Source organism: Podarcis erhardii (assembly GCF_964252035.2).
Source record: "Podarcis erhardii genome assembly, chromosome: 4".
NCBI lineage: Eukaryota > Metazoa > Chordata > Lepidosauria > Squamata > Lacertidae > Podarcis > Podarcis erhardii.
Window position 1 is genome coordinate 15749954 of NC_138508.1, and position 21268 is coordinate 15771221.

General features: G+C 46.7%; 1 protein-coding gene across 5 annotated transcripts in view; it reads right to left on the reverse strand.

Annotated features, from left to right (window-relative positions):
- The window catches only part of GRM5 (glutamate metabotropic receptor 5), a 262268-nt gene extending 241763 nt beyond the window's left edge, over nucleotides 1-20505 (reverse strand). For 2 of the 5 annotated variants that reach the window (XM_081860118.1, XM_081860119.1), the window contains exon 1: nucleotides 12064-12589. The gene's annotated coding sequence lies outside the window, so the exon portion shown is untranslated. Of the gene's footprint in view, nucleotides 1-12063; nucleotides 12590-20116 lie in introns of those variants that run through there. The other 3 variants (XM_081860116.1, XM_081860117.1, XM_081860115.1) reach the window with 3 other exon arrangements.
- Nucleotides 20506-21268: the final 763 nt, after the last annotated feature.

Genomic DNA, 21268 nt, shown 5'->3' on the forward strand with positions numbered 1-21268 from the left:
CCACAATGCATTGCACTCCGACCACCATTTTAATAGGGTCAGCGACCTCAGGTTTTGCCTTACATTTGTGAGGCAAATATTGCTTTGAGTTATGGGCTCAAAGCAATTCACAAAAAGAGGACTTGCTCCTGAAACATGGAAGGCCTGGTCTGTATTTGGAAAATGCACCCGAGTCTACTGTTTCAATTTTTGTGCTGATTTAATGGGGTTGTTTTATTATATATATATTAATTGCAGGTGCATATATTTTAATGGGATTGTTGTACTGTGCATCTTAATTATGGGTGCTCATATTTTAATGTCTGCATCATACTTTGTAAACCACTTGGAAACCTGTTTTGGCATTAAGCAGTGTTATAAATGGATATAATAATAAAATGATAATGATAATAATAAATTGCCACCCCTTGTATCTGCCAGGAAATCTAATCCTAGCCACTTCCAGGGTTTTGTAATTGAAAACTAAACAAAATAACAATTGGTGCTCGATTTATTTGTGTTTCCCCCTTTTGTCTGAAACAGTTCAATATTCTCATTTTATCCTTGCTTATCCTTTTTCTTACAAATGTTGTCTGTGCTGCTTAATTAATGTGCATTTGGAACTCCATTTGGCAGATGGGTGGTATGCAGATTTCACACAAAAAATAAATGCATACATGTTTCCCTGCCTCCTTTGTGCCCGTACTTTAATGTGCACTAATAATAACACATGATTCATGCTACTAAGATATTATCTAACAGCGAATCTGTTGCAGGAGGGGAGGGGAGAAAAGGAGAAGTCAGCTGTACAGGCGATTATAGTTCCGAAAAGGGAGCCATCCTGTCCAAAAACTCCCCTTGTGAGCAGCATATTCTTGGCTGATGTCTGGTTTTGGTGGGAAAGCGGCTCAGGACAGCTCCCAACACAAAGTCTGTATAAAAGTATTGATCATTCTGTGCTGACAATTTCAGAAAACACTTGTTTCTATTTGCAACACACAACTGTGCCAGATGGTCGTTGCAGAAACAACTCTTTACAAATTGGTGCCTGAATATAAATTTTTATTTTCCTCTTCTCTGCCTGCCCCCTTTCCCTTGTGTGCCGTTTTTAGATTATGAGCCTGTGGGTAGGGGCTGTCTTGTTTTAATTGCATGTAAGACACTTTGAGAGCCTTTTTGGCTGAAGAGTGGGGTAAAGGTAAAAGGACCCCTGACCGTTAGGTCCAGTTGCGGCCGACTCTAGAGTTGCGGCGCTCATCTCGCCGAGGTGAGCCAGTGTACAGCTTCCGGGTCATGTGGCCAGCATGACTAAGCCGCTTCTGATGAAACCAGAGCAGTGCACGGAAATGCCATTTACCTTCTCACCTGAGTGGTACCTATTTATCTACTTGCACTTTTACGTGCTTTCGAACTGCTAAGTGGGCAGGAGCAGGGACCAAGCAATGGGAGCTCACCCCGTTGTGGGGATTCAAACCGCCGACCTTCTGATCGGCAAGTCCTAGGCTCTGTGGTTTAGACCCCAGCGCCACCCACGTCCCGAAGAGTGGGGTACACACCCTTTAAATAAATGAAGAAGCAAACAAACTGTGTGTGCAATTAACTTTTCCAGTTGCATTTGTAGAGCAGTGTGTGAGATAGCACACCTCAGACTTTTTAGTTTAGAGAAAAGGTATTTCTCCCTCCCTTAGAACTTAGGGACATCAGATGACATTGAACGTTTGAAGAATTAAGATAGATAAAAGAAAGTACTTTTTTACACAGCACATAGTCAAACTATGGAACCCTCTCCCCCAGGAGGAGCGATGGCTGCCAACTCGGATAATAATAATAATAATAATAATAATAATAATAATAATAATAATAAATTTTATTTATATCCCGCCCTCCCCAGCCGAAGCCGGGCTCAGGGCGGCTAACAATAATCAAACAATCAAATAATCACACATTCTAAAAATATTTCATTATAAAAATTAATTAAAATCAAATTAATGGCAACCGATTAAGCAAAATTCTGTGCAGGTTACCAGAGGAGGGAGTCAGGCTGCGCCCTAACCAAAGGCCTGGTGGAACAACTCTGTCTTGCTGGCCCTGCGGAAAGATGTCAGGTCTCTTGTGACAGAGCGTTCCACCAGATTGGAGCCGCAGCCGAGAAGGCCCTGGCTCTAGTTGAGGCCAGCCTAACCTCTCTGAGGCCTGGGACCTTGGGGATGTTATTATTTGCAGACCGTAGGTTTCTCTGTGGGGCATACCAGGAGAGGCGGTCCCGTAGGTACGAGGGTCCTAGGCCGTATAGGGCTTTAAAGGTTAAAACCAGCACCTTAAACCTGATCCTGTACTCCACCGGGAGCCAGTGCAGCTGGTATAGCACTGGATGAATGTGATCTCGCAGCGAAGACCCCATAAGGAGCCTCGCCGCGGCATTCTGCACCCGCTGGAGTTTCTGGGTAAGTCTCAAGGGCAGCCCCACGTAGAGCGAGTTACAGTAATCCAGTCTGGAGGTGACCGTCCCGTGGATCACAGTGGCTAGGTCAGGGCTTTAAAAGAGAGATTAGACAAATTCATGGAGGATAAGGCCGTTGACGTCTATTAGCCATGATGGCTACGGTCTACCTCCGCATCTGTAGGCAACAATGCTTCTGAATACCAGCTACTGAAAACCATGGGAGGGGAGAGGGCTGTTGTGCGCATGCTCTGCTCCCTGGTTTCCCAGAGGGACATCTGGTTCACCACTGTGAGAACAGGATGCTGGACGAGAGGATAATAATTTATTATTTATACCCCGCCCATCTGGCTGGGCTTCCCCAGCCACTCTGGGAGGCTCCCAACAGAATATTAAAAACAGGCTAAAACATCAAACATTTAAAAATTCCCTAAACAGGGCTGCCTTCAGATGTCTTCTAAAAGTCAGGTAGTTGTTTATTTCCTTGACATCTGATGGGAGGGCATTCCACAAGACGGGTGCCACCACCGAGAAGGCCCTCTGCCTGGTTCCCTGCAACCTCACTTCTCGCAGCGAGGGAACTGCCAGAAGGTCCTCGGAGCTGGACCTCAGTGTCTGGGCTGAACAATGGAGGTGGAGATGCTCCTTCAGGTATACTGGACCGAGGCCGTTTAGGGCTTTCAAGGTCAGCACCAACACTTTGAATTGTGCTTGGAAACGTACCATTGGCCTGATCCAGGTATTCCTATGTTATGTTCTTAGTGTGATGCATATCTACAGTATAACTATAGCTATCCCTATGTATCTATATGGAAAAATGGTCATAGATCCATTTAGCTCAGTACTGCTGACACTGACTCCCAATAGCTCTCTAGGGTTGCAGGCAGGAGTTTTTCCTTAGCCCTACTTGGAGATGCTAAAGACTGCACTTGGGGCCTTTTGAATGCAAAGTCTGTGCTCTACCAGGCTTTCAAGCACTCAGCCACTCTGCAAAGGGCTTTATTTTATAAACAGGGTCTTACTGCATTCTGTCTAGGGATACAGCTCTGCATTTCTATATACTGGACTCGAAACGAACACAGTTAACCATCCAATGCATTTCAAATCATACGTTATTGTAACAGCACCCACTAGTGGTTCCACCTGATAAAAGCCTTCCTTCTTTTTCCATTATGCTTCACTCTCAAGTTCCCTATTACTCATCCCTAGACTCATTTAGAGAACTCTTGAAAAGAGAGAAAGAAGAAGAAAAAGCAAATAGGATTTCCCCCCCTTCCCATTAGACAAATGAGGTTAGAACTTTAGTGGCTATAGTCTAGTAGCTTTCCAAATGAAACGCTCTCTTAGGATAGCTGTAATCTCCAAAATTTACAGCAAAGAATAGGGTCGCATTGCCTTCTAGGCAAATTTAGGGAGTTGCATGCCACTAGTAGATGTGGCCAGAGCCAAAAGTGGAAGGAGTAAAAAATAAATAAATTTTACCTTTGCACAGTTGATTAGTACACACAGTCACACTCCCCCCCCCTCTATCCTCCATTTAGCCAAGCAAGTGGCATTATCAGGGGCCAATGACATCCCAGCCAAGCAAAAATACTCAAGGATGGTGCAAAACATGACCAAGAAGCAGTGTTATTTTTCTAGAAAAAGAGGTGCCAGAGCTAAGCAGATGGATAGCACAGTTGGTTAGAGCATGGTGCCGATAACACCAAGATTGCAGGTTCGATCCCCGTATGGGACAGCTGCATAGCCCTGCATTGCAGGGGGTTGGACTAGATGACCCTCGGGGTCCCTTCCAGCTCCACAATTCTTTTATTCTAACTCACCATGAACCCCTGTCTTGTTCTCTTATAATGGCAATGGCGCCCACCTAAAAGATGCCGGAACTGAGTTCAAGCAATTGGGGGGGCTGACTTTGAGAAAGGGGTGACTTTGAGAAAGGGGCTGTGGCCAGGGAGAGAGTCAAGAGGGCCGGCAAAGGCACCTTGAGGGCCAAATTTGGCTCCCAGGACTGAGGTCCTCAACCTCTGTCTTGCAGCGTCACTCTGTGGCAAGTTGCATAAAACTGCAATTAACATTGAATCCAACGTAGGTGCGTGTTTTGGGGGATTGGTGTTCCAGCATACAGCTCCACAGAAGCCCCCAGTCCAACACAGAACTTCAATGGGCAACCACACTGACACACATCTCCCAAAGCTAACAACTAATATCCCTACAGGGACGCAGGTGGTGCTGTGGGTAAAACCTCAGCGCCTAGGACTTGCCGATCGCATGGTCGGCGGTTCGAATCCCCGCGGCGGGGTGCGCTCCCGTCGTTTGGTCCCAGCGCCTGCCAACCTAGCAGTTTGAAAGCACCTCTGGGTGCAAGTAGATAAATAGGGACCGCTTACCAGCAGGAAGGTAAACGGCGTTCCGTGTGCTGTGCTGGCTCGCCAGACGCAGCTTGTCACGCTGGCCACGTGACCCGGAAGTGTCTGCGGACAGCGCTGGCTCCTGGCCTATAGAGTGAGATGAGCGCACAACCCTAGAGTCTGGCAAGACTGGCTCGAACGGGCAGGGGTACCTTTACCTTTACCTTTAGGTAGCCGTGTTGGTCTGCCGTAGTCAAAACAAAATAAAAAAAATCCTTCCAGTAGCACCTTAGAGACCAACTAAGTTTGTTATTGGTATGAGCTTTCATGTGCATGTACACTTCTTCAGATACACTGAAACAGAAGTACCAGACCCTTATACAGTGGTACCTCGGGTTAAGTACTTAATTCGTTCTGGAGGTCCGTTCTTAACCTGAAACTGTTCTTAACCTGAAGCACCACTTTAGCTAATGGGGCCTCCTGCTGTCGCTGCGCCACCAGAGCACGATTTCTGTTCTCATCCTGAAGCAAAGTTCTTAACCCGAGGTACTATTTCTGGGTTAGCGGAGTCTGTAACCTGAAGCGTCTGTAACCTGAAGCGTATGTAACCCGAGGTACCACTGTATATAGTGAGAGGGTGGGGAGGGTATTACTCAGAAGGGTGGTGGGAATGGGTGATTGGCTGATAGGTGTGGTAAACCTGTTGATGATGGTTAACAACTGCAATTGGTCTTACAGGAAAAAGCAAGGGGTGAGATGGCTAAAAATAGCTTTATCGTGTATAATGAGATAAGAATCCAATGTCTCTATTCAGACCAGGTCTCTCTGTGTTTTTAAGTTTGGTAATAAGTTGCAATTCAGCAACTTCTCTTTCCAGTCTATTGCAACTTATTACCGAGCTTAAAACCATGGATCAAGCAACCATACTGAGGAAAACTTCATCAGAACTGCACAACCGATCGAAGCACGTGAATATCATCATGCCACTCTGCCTGGTTGCTAAGCAACATCTCCACCCATTTCCTCCAGGGCTGTGGGTTTGAGTCCCACGTTGGGTAAAAGGATTCCTCCATTGCAGAGGGTTGGACTGGATTGTCCTTGTGGTCGTTTCCAACTCTACAATTCTGTGATACTGCGACTATTGTTTTAATCCATCTATCAGTCTAATTATTGTCTCCCCAAACAGCTCACATTAATTTAAATGAAGAGAGGCCAGCATCGTCGTCAGGCTCACAAACATAAACGCAGGCAGGAAGTGGAAGGAAAAGACAGAGTCGAGAGAACAGTTCTTTAAGGTCAGAATTAAGTGGTAAGTCATAAGAGGGCATTTATAACCACTCCGGCTCAGGCTGGTTTTTCTTTTTGTAAAAACCTATTTTTTTGGGGGGGGGGGTCTCCATTTTTCAGTACTGGTTCTTGATGCTTGAGTGTAAGCAACTGCAAAACTGTGAATTTTGAGCCTTTCAAACAACACAGGAGCCTAGCATGCCACCCTTCCACCCAAAGGAGAGCAAACATGCCAGTGCTAACACAATACAATTAAAAATAAAATACCAACATATTTAAAAACATTTACAAACCATCACATGCTCACATGTTATAGCCATAAGATGACTGGGTAAAAAGGAATGCTAATAAAGAAGGGGGCAGACACCCCTCACCAGAGAGGATGTTCCATAAATGGTGAACTGAGAAGGCTAGTGAAGGATGTGCCAACCCAACACTGCTATTCCTATATTTCCCCTTACAGAAATCCTGTGAAACTAATTTATTTTAATGTCTTTTCTACTCTATCTCTAGATGTTATGGATGGTTAATGGGACTTTATTATTAAACTGATGTAAAAAATATTTTATCAGCCTTCTTGCCTCGTTTCTAAAATACACTCATACCAGAGCTCTGATTAACCTAAAAGTAGAGCAGCTACTGAGAGCCCAGCTCACATGCAGGCTAAGAGCATCCTGTCTTGGGACAATGGAAAATAAATGGGGAGGCAAAGGGATAGAAAATGTGGTGGTATATTTAAGTTTTTTGCTCTCTGTGTCTTTTACAAGAGGTAATGGTGAGCAGGAGCAACATAAGCATAGGGCTAAGCCGTTCACAAGTATCTATTAAGGCCTAGAGAGCTGGTTAGGAATGTACACCCAGGCTCAGGTTACCGGTGTTGGCCAGAGGAGGACTCTGATCGAGATAATGCACCAGTCACCCCAAGACTAAACCTTTGCTGAGACAACATCTTCTAAAGCTCATCTAACAGGGCCCACTGGGAGCTGGCCAGGGTCCTGATTTGCCTTGCCCTGCAGTATTAATTACCATTTCCCTTGTGTTTCTCCAAGCCACAGCACAGGATAGGTAGATGGAAAGAAGATCCCTAGACCCAAAAGACAAACAGATATAACTGTAATGTCTTCTGCTGGCTGTAGATACTTTTTGCATCCAAAATAGATGGCCACATCCCACCCACCTATCTTTCCCCTTATCCACATCCTAAAGCAACTGCTTCAAGTTGCTTCATAGTAAGGCCTACCTCATCCCCCCACACACCCTACCTTGCACAGCAGAAGTAAAGGCATGTTAAACCTTAAACTGTAAATCAGATAGGATTCCCCACCACCACCACCTTTGAGTTGACCCAGGGGTGCTGTTTAAGGCTTTTGCCAGCCTGATCTGGTTTTTGATGAGTCGCAAATGCTGCAGCTCTAAAACTCCACAGCTGCTCAGCACTGAACTCACACTTTAATGGGCTTTAGATTAGACCTTTTAAAGACCAGCTATATGACAGTACCGAAAAGGGAATGGGAGATGTGGCATACACTACTGTGTTGTTACACTGATAAATTGAGAAAGGAAAATAAAGCCAGCAAAGGGGCCATCAGAATATTTATTGAGGGCCGTAAATGTTCAGATGCAGGTGCTTAACTCATGCTACTAACTATGCTTGTATTCCACTGTCCACAATCATTTCCAGGCTCTGCTATCTTTGTATTTTTGCCTTATCTCCATTCTCACATATTTTTGTAGCCAGAGTTGACAAACACCTTAGTATAAAACTGCCTGCTGAGACCTCTATAAAGGTTTGAGACAGATCATTATTGCTCCTAGTTAAACATTATTATAGGGCTAATATAACAGCTAGACTTTCCCATTCCAGTCCAAAAATGCTTACCCAACAATCTGCAATATCTCAAGGCAAAACGATCAGGGAAGAAGCACAGATATGGGAAGTGTCACGTCAAGCCAACTAGGAAAATGAATATGTTGGATATTTTGGGTGTCAGCACTTTTGTTGTAAAAACAAAAATGTAATGGGAATGGAGTCAGGTGAGATCACCTTTCTCCTAGGTTTTATGAACCAAGAGCTAAAGATGCTTCTTCATAGATTTCTGCAATGCAGATGGTTCAACTTGTTGACCCTTGGGGTCCCTTCCAACTCTACAATTCTATGATTTAATGGACACCGATGTCTAGATGATGTTTTCTTAAATCAGCATTTACAGCTGGTGTCTTCTAGTTATAAAACACCCTTCCACCTAACTGGGTGGATGTTGAAGGCAAATTATTATGGTGGCTGGAACATAGTTAGTGAAGGAGATACACATTGCAGAGTTATTGAGATGGCTGGGAAGTATTGGCTTTGGAAGGGGAAGGCTACTAATAAAGCCTGTTTCCTTGAGAGTTGGCAAGACTAATGCTGCTTTGAAGACTGACACTGCCGGGCTGCCTACATCAACTCAGCATGTACATTTGTAAATAAACAGATACTAGTTATATATATATATATATATATATATATATATATATATATATCACCACCCATAATTCTCTGGCACTCTCTTTTCAAAAGCAAATGGACTCTTCTAAATTCTAACAAATCAAGGAAGTAAGTGAGCACGAAAAGATGCATTTAAAACAGTAAAGACAGCAAGAAGATGCAACACCTGCTCAAGAGACCAAAAGATGCTCGAGTCGACCAAAACAAATGGGAATTAAACCAGCAAGACGCCTACTGACTACCCACATCAACCTCCCAACAATGCTTCACTTCTTTAGAATTACGTACATTCTGCTTAAATACTTGGGAGGCTCATACATCTGTGCCAATAATAACTGTGTCACCAGGCAGCTTTGCCTTATTTACTTTGCTAAGGGATTTCTGTTGCTGCCACCTCCCAGATAGCATCAAGTAGCTCATAAGGTTGATTCGGTTATAAAGAGAGCCGGCCGTGCCACTGTCGTTATTGTGAGAGCCAAGACAGAATTCCAGCAGCAAGTGTGTAAGTCTCAGATCGGCTTTTCTCCCCAGAGGCCTTTGGAACACAATAGGCCATGTATAGAAAGAGGTCTCTGCGAAATGGAAACCCCACACTGGCAATTCCAAATGGAATGGGATGCATTTGTCACTAATTGCCACATGCCAAGTAATCAGACAGCATTGATAACCTGTTGGGTGGCCAATGAAACTCACAACAAAGTGTACCTCCCTCTTGAGTGATTATTGCTCATTACTTTGGTGCAGGGCGGTAGTCCCCAACAGTGGACATGCAGCCTTCTGTTGTGTTCCTTGTTCAGTGGATCAGTTACATTTCTGCAAGATTTAGCCTAATGTCATTTTGTTTTCCCCATTCTAAGATGGTTTAAAGGCTCGACTGCAGTAAAGATGCTCCTTATTGGGCACACCAGTGTTTGGGGCTCTGGCACTGCCTGCCTGTTAGCCACAGAACCTACTATGCAAGTAAGTCATGCGACTTCCATATAAAGCCCTAAAGAACTCTGCACCAAGTTACCTGAAAAGCCGTCTTTCCCCCCACTGCCCAATAAGGGCATTAAAATCAGCAAACGGAACCTAGTTAGTTTTGCCACAGCCTGATGAGTATCAGCTCGTGGTAACACAGAGGCAGGCTTTTTCACTGGAAGCACCCATGTTGTGGAATGCTCTCCATACCAAAATACAAGCAGCCCCCTCGGTATTGGAATTCTGTCAGCTTTTGGAGACACAAACTTGAATTAGACAAACCCTGAGTGTGAATTTCCTGATCTAATTATCCGAATTAATCTTCCAGCTGTTTGAATCGTTATGCTTCTTGATGGGCTTGGATTATTATATATTTTAATAATGGGTTTTTCATATTTTGATGGAACTGTTTTATTGCATGTTTTAATTTAATGTGTGGGTTTCATAATTGATTTTACACTTGTAAACCACTTAGAAGCCATTTTGGCATGCAAGTGGTATATACATTAATAAATAACAAAGCAATGAGTGCTATGCCCTTCCTCATGCTGTTACTTTGACTGTAGTTATCTATCGGTAGGTTACATCCAGCAAGTTACTCCTTGGAAATACATTTACAGCAACCAGGGGATAAATGCAGAAGTAATCCTTGCACAGCAGTTGACATGTACAATCTAATGTGAGTGCATTTCAGCTGAGCATTTCTGAGCAAGACAATCTTGCTGAGCCTGATGTTTTTCATCAGTAAAATTGGAAATAATAATAACTGCCCCCCCATGATGCTGTAGATTATTACCTTCACTGAACACACAGTGCAAAGTTATGCACCAACTAAAATAGATTAGTGATTCCTAACCTAAAATTTTAAAAATCCAGCGTAGAAGAATCCAGAAGGGTACTTTTAGAGGTGGTGGGTCTGAAAGATCCATGTTACCTAATCTGAAATAACCCCATGCTTGAGTTTGAAAATAAAACCTGCTCTGCTCTCATATGTGCAGTCCAATTGTGGAATGTGGCAGCAGGTAGCATTTGTTGGCTACCATGTTCTGCATGCCACAAAGAGTATGATCACCAGCAGTTAACAAAGATCACTTGCCCCTTAATTGCCTTAAACTACCCTGCCATGCTCACAAAGCCGGTAATTTTTCAAAATATCCCCAATGCAGGCTTTATTAGTGGGGCATCTAATTGATGTTTGCAACTGTAAGGATAGTGTTGAAGATCTGTGTGCAGTTTGTGTGTGTGTGTGTGTGTGTGTGTGTGTGTGTGTGTGTGTGTTCTGAAGTAATTATCAATGAGTGAAAAGGCTTGAGCAGATGAACGTAACAACAGAGTCATTAAAGACCACAAGGACCGACAAAACCCATTCCAAAGGGATCTTGAGTAGCCTACTGAGACCTGCTAGCATCTGAAGACCTGGAACCCAGGGGTCACTGGGGTGAGCCAGTACAATGCATCCCTTTATGTCCTCGCAGCCCAGGAGAAAGACATGCCACAGGTTCAGTCGATTTCCCCAGAAAGATGCGGCTAATCTTCTGAAGCCCACGGGCTAAATTTAAATGCCGTCTTCACTTATCCAGGCGCACGCTACTCGATTCTCCCTTTCCCCTCGCTCCCGTTTTTCTCGCCCAGCCGCTTGTGGGAGCTGTCCGTGGTTCTAAACATTCGACAATGGCTCAGCCCGCGACCGAGGCCAGCTCCTTGCTTGATAGGCGATGAACGAAAGGGAACAGAGGCTGGCATTTAAATAATCAAGGAGTGGGGGGTTAAGGCATCCATGACAACCCCTATATGCCAAAGTGTGGGGGGAGGGAGGGGGAGAGTTGCTAACGAAGTGGAGGCTCGCTTTTGCTTTTTTTTTCCATTCTATACATTGTGCAGATTTGTTATAGAACCTATACCATCATTTCTGCCTTTCTCATCTAAACCGCACCATCAGGGCTGATTTGTGTTTGCTCGGCGTTCCGAGAGCCTTCTGACAGCCGCGCAAAGTAAGGGAGAATAGCAAACACCAGACCCGCAGCCCCCGTCACACAGAAAGAAATCTGAAGCGCGAAACACTAAACAGCGCTTTGCTCCCCAAGGTCACGAGAAGAGGTCTGTGGCACAGGGCACCGAGGGGAAGTGTGTGTCTGTAGGGAGAGACCCCTTCCACACCGCCATCCCTTTCCCTCAGGCTCATTTCAGCAGCAGCATCCGCTACTGCTTAAAAAAAAAAAAAACAATCATAACCCGGACCCCCCCCCCAAATGCACCCCCTGTCGTTTCTAATGCAAACCAGGACGGGATGCCAAGCCACCTTCTGAGCCCCAGTAGCAACTTCGAATTAACTGGATTTGCCCCTTAGAGGAGCCTGCATTTCCTACCTGGCATTAGCAGCCTCAAGAAAGGCGGCGTGCAAGATGGGCATTTCCCCCTCCCCATCTCCCGCAATAAACACATATATACAGGTTGCATCCCTGCTGCGACCCGTTCAGGCTCACCTTTAGGATGCTTTAGGCAGAACCACCTCCCCCCCCCCCCAAGACACACACACACACCTTCTCCCATCTCTATTACCTTACCCCGTTCCAGAATCCCAGACACAGCCTGGCGTGAAGTGCCAGGTCCAGACAAGGATGGCTCAGGAGAGAGAGAGGAGAGAGGATGCTTCAGCCGGGATGCAGAATTCCTTCACTGCCAGGCAGAGGGAGAAGCGATGCCCTGGAGCTTCGGGAGGTCTTGCCTCCCCTCCCTGACAAGAGCAACTGGCCTTTCTCTTTTTTTCCTTCTCTGGTGGCAAAGAGACAAACGGCTGGAAAGGAGGAGAGGAGGAAATCTGCCTCCTCCCCTCGCCGCTTCCCTGCCTAGGGAATCAGATCTCGGATCCCTGGCCGATACCAACGCCAGACCTTCCCTTCGCCCGTCGCCGCCTCCTGCTCGCCAGGTGATGGAGAGAGAAAGGAGGAGCGGCGCCCGGCCACCTTCGCTGGTTTCTTGCCCGGCGCGCGCGGAGAGTCGAGGCTCCGAAAGCCCAGCAAAGCGCGCTTGCCTTCTCCTTCTCCTCCTTCGCCTTCTCCTGGCGCCTCTCTCCGCTTCCGCCCCTCCTCTCCAGCACGCAACACGCGGCTCTCGCCACTTGGTCGAGTCCCGGAATCGTCCCTGTTCCTTAACAGGAGATAAAGGCAGGGGGCGATCAGGGGTGAGTGGCCCTCCTAAGGGCAGTCGTCCTGGACTGAAGGAGCCCCAGAGAAAGCCAAACGTTAGCAGATGGGTCAGACCAAGTTAAATCCTTGGCCCATCTAGCTCAGGAAGAGGTGTTCCACAGTGGAACGGACTCCCTCAGAAGGTGGTGGACTCTCCTTCCTTGGAGCTGAGGTTAGATGTGTTGCATCTACATCAGGGTGGCCATCTGTCATGTATGATTTAGCTGAGATTCCTGCATCGCAGGAAGTTGAATGAGATGATCCTTGGGATCCCTTCCAGCTCTGCAATTCTATGGTTCTATGACCTGGCAGCTGCTCTCAGGGGTTGCAGACAAAAGGTCTCTCCCAGCCATACCTGGAGATAACAGGGATTGAACCTGGGACCTTCTGCATAAAAAGCATATGTCCCTGCCACTCAGCTATTGCTCAGTCCAGGCATTGGTTGGCTTCACTACATGAAAGTCTGGCCAGGTCACTAAAGCAGCCTCAATTCTCAGTACTTTGAAATGGAAACAAAGGGTCCTTCTCTAGATTAGGTGGGGAGCAATGGCCTGATCTGAAGCTCAGCTCATCAGGTTACCATAAGTAGTATGTACAAAGAAGACTCTTTGTACATGCAGAGAGACTTTCTATAACAAGGCTGGGACATCTCAGGGGGGAAGTGCAAGTGTTGCAGACAGAAAGTGCCAGGTCCAAACCCTGACATCTACAACTGGAAGGACTGGCTGGCAGGTGGTGAGAAAGATGTCTGCCTAGAATCCTGAACAGCACCTGTCAATCAAGGTGGACCATATCAAGATGGGTGGACACACAATATTAGGACAGGTGGACAGATCGTCTGGCCCAATTTTCCTAAGAAAACAGGGCCCAACTCACTGTACTGTGACATATTTCTCCCAACTTTTGAGAATCTTTAAATATGTAACAATAATAATGTTAATTTTGTTGAGCATGTTTCAGAGACATGGGAAACATCCATACTGTTGTTTAAATCCAGATTGTGGAAGGGGAAAGGCAATGATGGAAGAGAACATCATGTGGACAATGAAGGCTCCTGAAGCTTGCTGTCCATGTTAAACAACAGTATGAATGAGCCCATTATCTCTGTGCTCCATACAACAATTCAATAAGGTGAGATGTTGTTATCCTCTTCTTCCTGTTGCATCTGGGGGCTAAGCAATGGGGGCTGCTTTATGTCTCTGTCTGCTGAGCTGATGCAGTGGCGAGATCTGAACTTGGGACTTGGCAGACCACACTTGCTACACCACACCAGCCATTTGCTTTTGGGCAGATTGCTTTCCACAGCACACTCAGTACCCACAAATACCAGGCTTTTGGAAACAAATGCAGGCTTACAACAACCCAACAGCTGTAATTTTGGTAAGCACATGTGACACTCGGGAAGCTATTTGACTCTATAGTGGACAGACGGGTCAGAGTGATTCTGTTTAGTGTTAACAATTTGGGGGAAAGCAGCATAAAATATCCCCTTTTCTCCTTCAGCTCATTCCCAACCCATCCTTAGAAAACCTTGCTTACCTCCAGGGTAACTGAGGATAAGTAAGATCATGCAGTTTGTTGGGAGGGAGCCAAAAAGAAGCCAGTGTGTCCAATCCCTTGCTAAACGATGACATGTTCCACTTACTAATCTCCCCAAAATCGTCCCACAGCATTCAGATCACTAGAAGAGAGTAGGCGCACACATCAGGAGCACATTCGGGGGGGGGAGCTCCTGGCTTAGCGGTAACTACCTGTTTTGCATGGGGGGGAAGTTCTGGGAAGGGCTGGTGAAGACTGGAACTCTGGGGAGCCACTGTCAGTCAATGCCAGCAGTACTGAGCTAGATGCACCAGTGGTCTAACTTGGCACCCGAAAGCTTCCTATATTCCTATGAACAGTTGTAAAAAATTAACACTGTGTTTATTTTTTTTTTTATTCACTGGAACCGTTTATATCACATGTTTACATCCAGAAAGGCACCCGGTGTCTATAATCAGCTGGACAATAAAACCATAATAAAATATCCATATTAACGCAGATGCAGACAAAGGCAGAGAAGAACCACAATTAAAACAATGTCGGCTGGGTCTGAAAAAGCTGAAAGGGTACTGACAATACGGAAGGGATTCAGCCCTTGACTCCTTGAGGTAGAAAAACCTTTGAGTCCTGCCATTCCGGGAGTGCGCTCTCTCCCTCCCTCTCTCTCTCACACACGAAAATCTTGATAGCTAAACCACCCACACCACCACCACCACTGAAATTCACATGCCCTTTCTCAGTTGCTTCCACCCACTTTTCGAAACAGAACATAAGAACATAAGAAGAGCCTGCTGGATCAGCCCAGTGGTCCTTGTCTCCCTTCCTGTGGTTTCCAACAACTGGTATTCAGAATCCCCCAACATTTGTTTCATGTATGTCATTTTCTCAGAAAACAGAGGTGATTTGTAAGCATTAAAGCCCATTTCTTTTTCATTTTTTTTAGTGCCTCCTACCAAATGTGTGAAGAAGAAGAAGAAGAAGAAGAAGAAGAAGAAGAAGAAGAAGAAGAAGAAGAGGAGGAGGAGTAGTAGTTTGGATTTGATATCCCGCCTTTCACTCCCCTTCAGGAGTCTCAAAGCGGCTAACATTCTCCTTTCCCTTCCTCCCCCACAACAAACACTCTGTGAGGTGAGTGGGGCTGAGAGACTTCAGAGAAGTGTGACTAGCCCAAGGTCACCCAGCAGCTGCATGTGGAGGAGCGGAGACGCGAACCCGGTTCCCCAGATTACGAGACTACCGCTCTTAACCACTACACCACACTAGCTCTGAAGGCACCAGGGAAAGCAGTCTCTAAGTGGGTTTACCAAATAACTTGTCTCCTCCGGCATATAGGCAATAATGATGATATTCTCTGTGATCTTGACCCAGTGTTAACTGTGGGGGTCTTCAGATCCTCTTGGCTAAGAGACCCTTTATTTACAGTGAATAGACTACAAGATATATAAAATCAGCATAGATATTCAGATCTCTCTCCTTCCTGGCTAACCAACTGATGCTGCCTGAAATGGGAGGTCAGTTTCCACTTAGCCTTTTACAAGTCCTGTATCTTTGGGGTCACAGCATCTGTAGATGGAATCACAGAATCACAGAACTACAAAGTTGGAAGGGATCCCAAGGGTCAAGTCCAACCCCTTGCCATGCATAAATCTAAACTAAAGCATCCATGCAGATGGCCATCAAAACCTCCAAGGAAGGAGAGTCCACAACCCCACAAGGGAGACTTTGCAAACAGCTCTTGCTGTCAGAAAGTATTTCCTGATGTTTAGTCGGAATGTGCTTTCTTGTACCTAGAAACCATTGCTTTGGGTCTCCAGAACAGGAAAAAACAAACTTGCTCCATCTTCCATGTGAAAGCCCTTGAGATGCTGCATATGTAGATTGCTATCATATCTCCTCTTTACACGCTAAACATCCCCAGGTCCTTCAACCTTTCCCCATAAGACTTGGTTTCCCTGCTCCTGATCATCTTGGTTCCCTCCTCTGCACACTTACCAGCTTGTCAATATCCTTCCTAGATTGTGTTGCCCAGAACTGGACACAGTGCTCCGGGTGTGGCCTGGCCAAAGCAGAATAGAGTGGCACTATGACTTCCCTCGATCTGGAAACCATATTTCTGTTGATTATGCTCAGGTCTAGGGATCAGATGCTGATGAACAAGATATTCATGGTAACCTTTTAGGGCAGAGCTTTCCAAACTTTTCATGTTGGTGACACACGTTTTAGACATGCATCATTTCACGGCACAGTAATTCAGTTTTACTGGCAAACCAAAGGTTAAACTATCCCCTTTCCAGCCCCGGGAGGGGCACAGAGAGCATTCGTGTGACACACTAACAGTTTGGAAAGTTCTGTCTTAGGGCCATTATTTTATGGGAGTACCCAGCCTCTACGTAGGGAAGGGCCACAGTTCTTTCCATTTAACAGGGGATACAGCAATGCCTCTGGAGTAGAACAGTTCAGTGGGGAAGCAGATAGCAAGTACTGTATAAATAGATTGTAAGGGCAACACTTAGACAGTGTCAAACAAGGCAGACCAATGGTGTAGTGGAGAGCCCATGGAATAGTAGCAAAACACAAGCTTTCCCGTGTAGAAGATCTTAATCTCCATTCCTAGTAGTACCTCCTGCTCAATGTTCTCCAAGAGGAGGCCAGGAAACCTGTAGCCCTCCAGATTACACCAAGTTGCAACTCCCATCATCCATGATTGTTAAGCATGGGCTGTTGGGAATTGAAACCATGGCTGGGATAAAACCTCTGCTTGAATCTTTGAAACAGCACGCTGGACATTGGGCTTGCAAGCAGCAGGTGACAGCAGCCAGGCTCAGAGACGGCAACTGCAATCCTTTTCACACTTACCTGGAAGGAAGTCTCATTTAATAGGAGTAGATATGCATAGACTTGAACAATGAGGTTCAAGTTCCAGGCCACATCAGTGGCTTAGTGTGGGTTGCCACGCCCGGGGCCACACAGAGGGGTGGGTGGGAGGAAAATGGACAGAGTATGCATGCACATTCAACGGCCTAACAGCATCCACATCACCCAGGAGAATGCAGCCACAGAGATAAGAAAAGAAATCATTCTGTTGTCTAGAGAGGACATTTCCTGGTTTGCACAGAGAAGCTGTTTTCAACGGAGCCCAGCAGTGGAAGCACACAGATGTATTGAGGCAGCACTGGAAGTTGAAATTTTGCAACCCTTAACAATTTTGTGCCCAGGGCAACTGTCCCTGTGGCTCCCCTCTATGCCACTGGGCCATATCACTCCTTTATGCTGATAAAGCTAATAGAGCACAATATTGTCTATACTAGTTGACATCAGCTGCCCAAGATTTCAAGCAGGCCAGCTTTCTGAGTCTTACCTGGAGATGTTAGGGATTGAACCTTCAAGCTGGGACCTGTGGCCAATCGAAGGATGTGCTCTATGCCTCAGCTATTTAACCCCTTGCAATGTAAATGTTTGAGACTGACAGGAAGCTACCTATGCCAGACAACTGGTCCAGTTAACTCAGTATTGACTAGCCACCAGGTAGCTGTGCCTCTTCAGTGTTTTGGATGGGAATCTGCACAGCCTTCCAGGAGACGCAACGACCTTTTGTAGGCAAAGCCTGGGCTTTACCATCAAGTCCCAACTAACCCATTAGCATTCTTTCAATGGCCACAGGATTTCATGTGCAGTATCTCAGGACTATTATGAAAAGCCACCCTCCTGCTTCCTATTTTCATGCACAAATCCCAGTCTGGTTGGCTTTCCTTTTCAAGACCATTACATTCTTTTTATGCATTTAACATATGCAATAAAAATCAACATTTCAGACAGCATTTTTGAGCATTTCATGCCCACACTTTCTGCACTCCCTTTCAAACAACCCAGCAAGACAGGTCAGCCTTATTATCAGCCCTGTAATGCACACTGAAGGGACTCCTGAAGAGGGATGAGCTTGAGAAGATGCATTTTGCATGAGGATCTCTGGGGAATTCCTGGTAAAGGTGAATTGGGGGCTTCAAAAGGTCACACCCACAGCAGAGATTTAAGGTGATCACATACCACTTTAAGCAGTTATGCAAGAGTTTACAGTTTGCAAAGCGTGCTGGGAGGTGTTAGGGGGCTCTTCACAAGCTGCAGTTCCCAGAATTCTTTGGGGGGTGGGGGTTGCCATGACTGTTAAAGCAGTATAAGAGAGCTTTGAATGTACAGTATGGATGTCCACCTTCCAGTTCAGGTGCACAATTGAGCCTCAGCTCCAACACCTGGTCTCCTGGCAAAGAAATCCACCGTCTCTCAATTACAGTGTTATGACATACGACAAAAGGTATCCAGTTCAGGAAGCCTTTTGTTTCAGCTAACCTGTAAATCTTAACCCCATGCCTAAACTTCAGCTGCTACGAGTTGCCTTGTATATTTTGTGTGAGTGTGGTGTGTTGAATTTTAATTGGGCTGCCTCTAATGCCCATCATCCTCAACACAGACCCATTGAGATGAAAGGACATGACTAACTTAACCCCATCATTCCAATGGATCTAGAGACACCCCAATGTAGTTCTGGCTTTTCATGGTTGCGTCAGTCATCAGAAGGGCAGGAAAAAATATATAGAATAAATTTCATCTTAAATTTATATATTTTATGGTAAAGAATGGAAAGAGAGAGAGAGAGAGAGAGACTAAGGGCTTAGTGAGCATTTATCCTGATGTGCTTGCATAAACCTTAAGCAGAGGTTAGATTATATCTAGTCCACACTGAGCATCATTTATACTCTTTTGTTTGTCAATGGTTATAGGAGAAATTCCGTCCTGCATTCACCCTGATTTGCCTGCCAGGTCCTTATACCGCCTTCCCATCCGTCATTCCATTTCATACTTTCCCCATCACTTTCCTAACCGCAAAAGCCCTGTTCATTTCTCCTCCCTAAGCGGATGATTTGTCTCTCTAGGGCGACTGAGCCCTTTCATAGCACAAATCTCAGTCCTTTAGATCCCTCCCCGCAAAAAAACCCCAGAAGAAAACCCAGTGATAAGTCTGTGCGTGGAGGCACTTCCCATCGCCAAGTGTTGCAGGGGGCGTCATCCTCTGCAATTTTGCCCTCCGGGGGTGGCGCACCCTGACGCCCGCACACTCGCACGTGCGCTCGCTTTGTCCGTCTGCACTATTGCGAAGCAGCGGCGTTGAGGAGGGGGAGGGGCGTCTTTTGTCAGGAAGCTTCTCCAACAACAAACAACAACAACGGGAAGGGGGGGTGGATTTCTCTTTGGCAGCAAGCTATTACATTTTTTAAAAAAATCTCCTCCTTTTAAGTAACAGCTGATCTGGCATTTAACTGGGAATTGGGGCTCTGCCCGCATTACTCCGCTCCCCCCCCCCCCTCCGCCCCACTCACCAGCACTACCGCGATGCATTTGCAGCGAGAGCGGATTAGGCGAAGAAGCACATCCATTTTAGAGAATTAACATACTTTAGAGAAGGCGGGGGCGATTCCTAGCATTGTTTATTCACACACGCACCCACATATACATTAGATTTCCCTCCCCCTCCCAGCACACATACACAAAGGCACACTTCCCTGCTGCGTACAGGGGGTGACCCACATCTCATCAAGCCCACCTTCCAGAGAAGCCAGTAGCCCCATTCATTTAAAAGGGAGAAGGGCGATATCGAAGACTGGACACCTTAGGGGGGTCCTCAACCTTGCCAGGAACGACCCTGGTGGCTGTCAGGTCAAGGTGACTTTCTTAAACTTGCAGAGGTAGAGGGGCTCCCTCCCCGCGGTGGAAGGCGGGGAGGACAGAGGGGGAACTAGGCACCTGGTATTACACACACCCCCCCCTGTCCTCTTGACACCCATCTTTGCGCGCGGCGCGCTCTCCATCGCAAACGCGGGAGGCGGTGGATCCAGCTTACCTGTCCGGAGGTGGGAGGGCGGATCGTGGCGTGTGGGGGAGGGGAGGGGAGGTTGATCCCTCTGGCCTCACCAGAAGTCCGATCTGCGCTCCCTTAGCAGCCCGTTCGCGTTCCCCACGCGCAGAGAGACCCTCCCTGCTCTTCACATCTTTGCAACCCCGCACGGTCTCCTGCAGCAGAGAAGCCCGCTAGGGAGGCAAGCAGAGCCGGGAGGCAAGCAGAGCCGGGCAGCCGCCTCGCCCCACTGCAGAAGCCGCTAAGCGAGCGCGTGTGTGCGCCTTGCACGTGTTTCCTCCGGCCGGCGATGGTGGCGGCGCGCAGCTGGGAGTCCAGGCGGCCGCTTCCACCGGCGAGCCATCAGTCTCTGGCATCTGCCTCAGGACGGCTTATGATTCTTGGGAGCACAGGACGAGGGTGACGCTGCGCCCCCTCGCGGCCAGACCGGGGCGTCTCTCACTCAGGTTTGTCCTTGCTTGGACAGGGCGGAAAGGCAGGTGAGAAATATAAGACACATATAGAAAGGAGACGCCGCCTCGCCTTACATCTTCAGCGCTGGGTGACTTTCCTAGAAGGAACTCCTAGGAAGCGACCTGGACGAGACAGGTTAACCTAGATGTGAGAGCGCAGGCGGATATATTTAGCCAAGGCATTTGAGCGCAGATCAATAAAGGGACGGAGACAGTCGAGGGAGAAGACATTTAATCCTTCTTTCGAGGAAGGTTTGTTGGAAAAGAGCCAGAGAGGGAAGAGAGAGAGCTGGTCTGGCGGGGGTCGCTTTCCCTGGATATACAGCTATTGTCACTGTCACATGCAGAGTATTTGTAGGAACACTTGTTGTTGTTGTTTAGTTGTTTAGTCGTGTCCGACTCTTCGTGACCCCATGGACCAGAGCACGCCAGGCACTCCTGTCTTCCACTGCCTCCCGCAGTTTGGTCAAACTCATGCTGGTAGCTTCGAGAACACTGTCCAACAATCCCGTGCTCTGTCGTCCCCTTCTCCTTGTGCCCTCCATCTTTCCCAACATCAGGAACACTTGTAGGAACTGCCTTATGCAGTCAAAACATTGGTCCATCTAGCTAAGTACAGTGGACGCTCGGGTTGTGAACATGATCCGTGCAGCATGCACGTTTGCAACCCACAGTGTTTGCAACC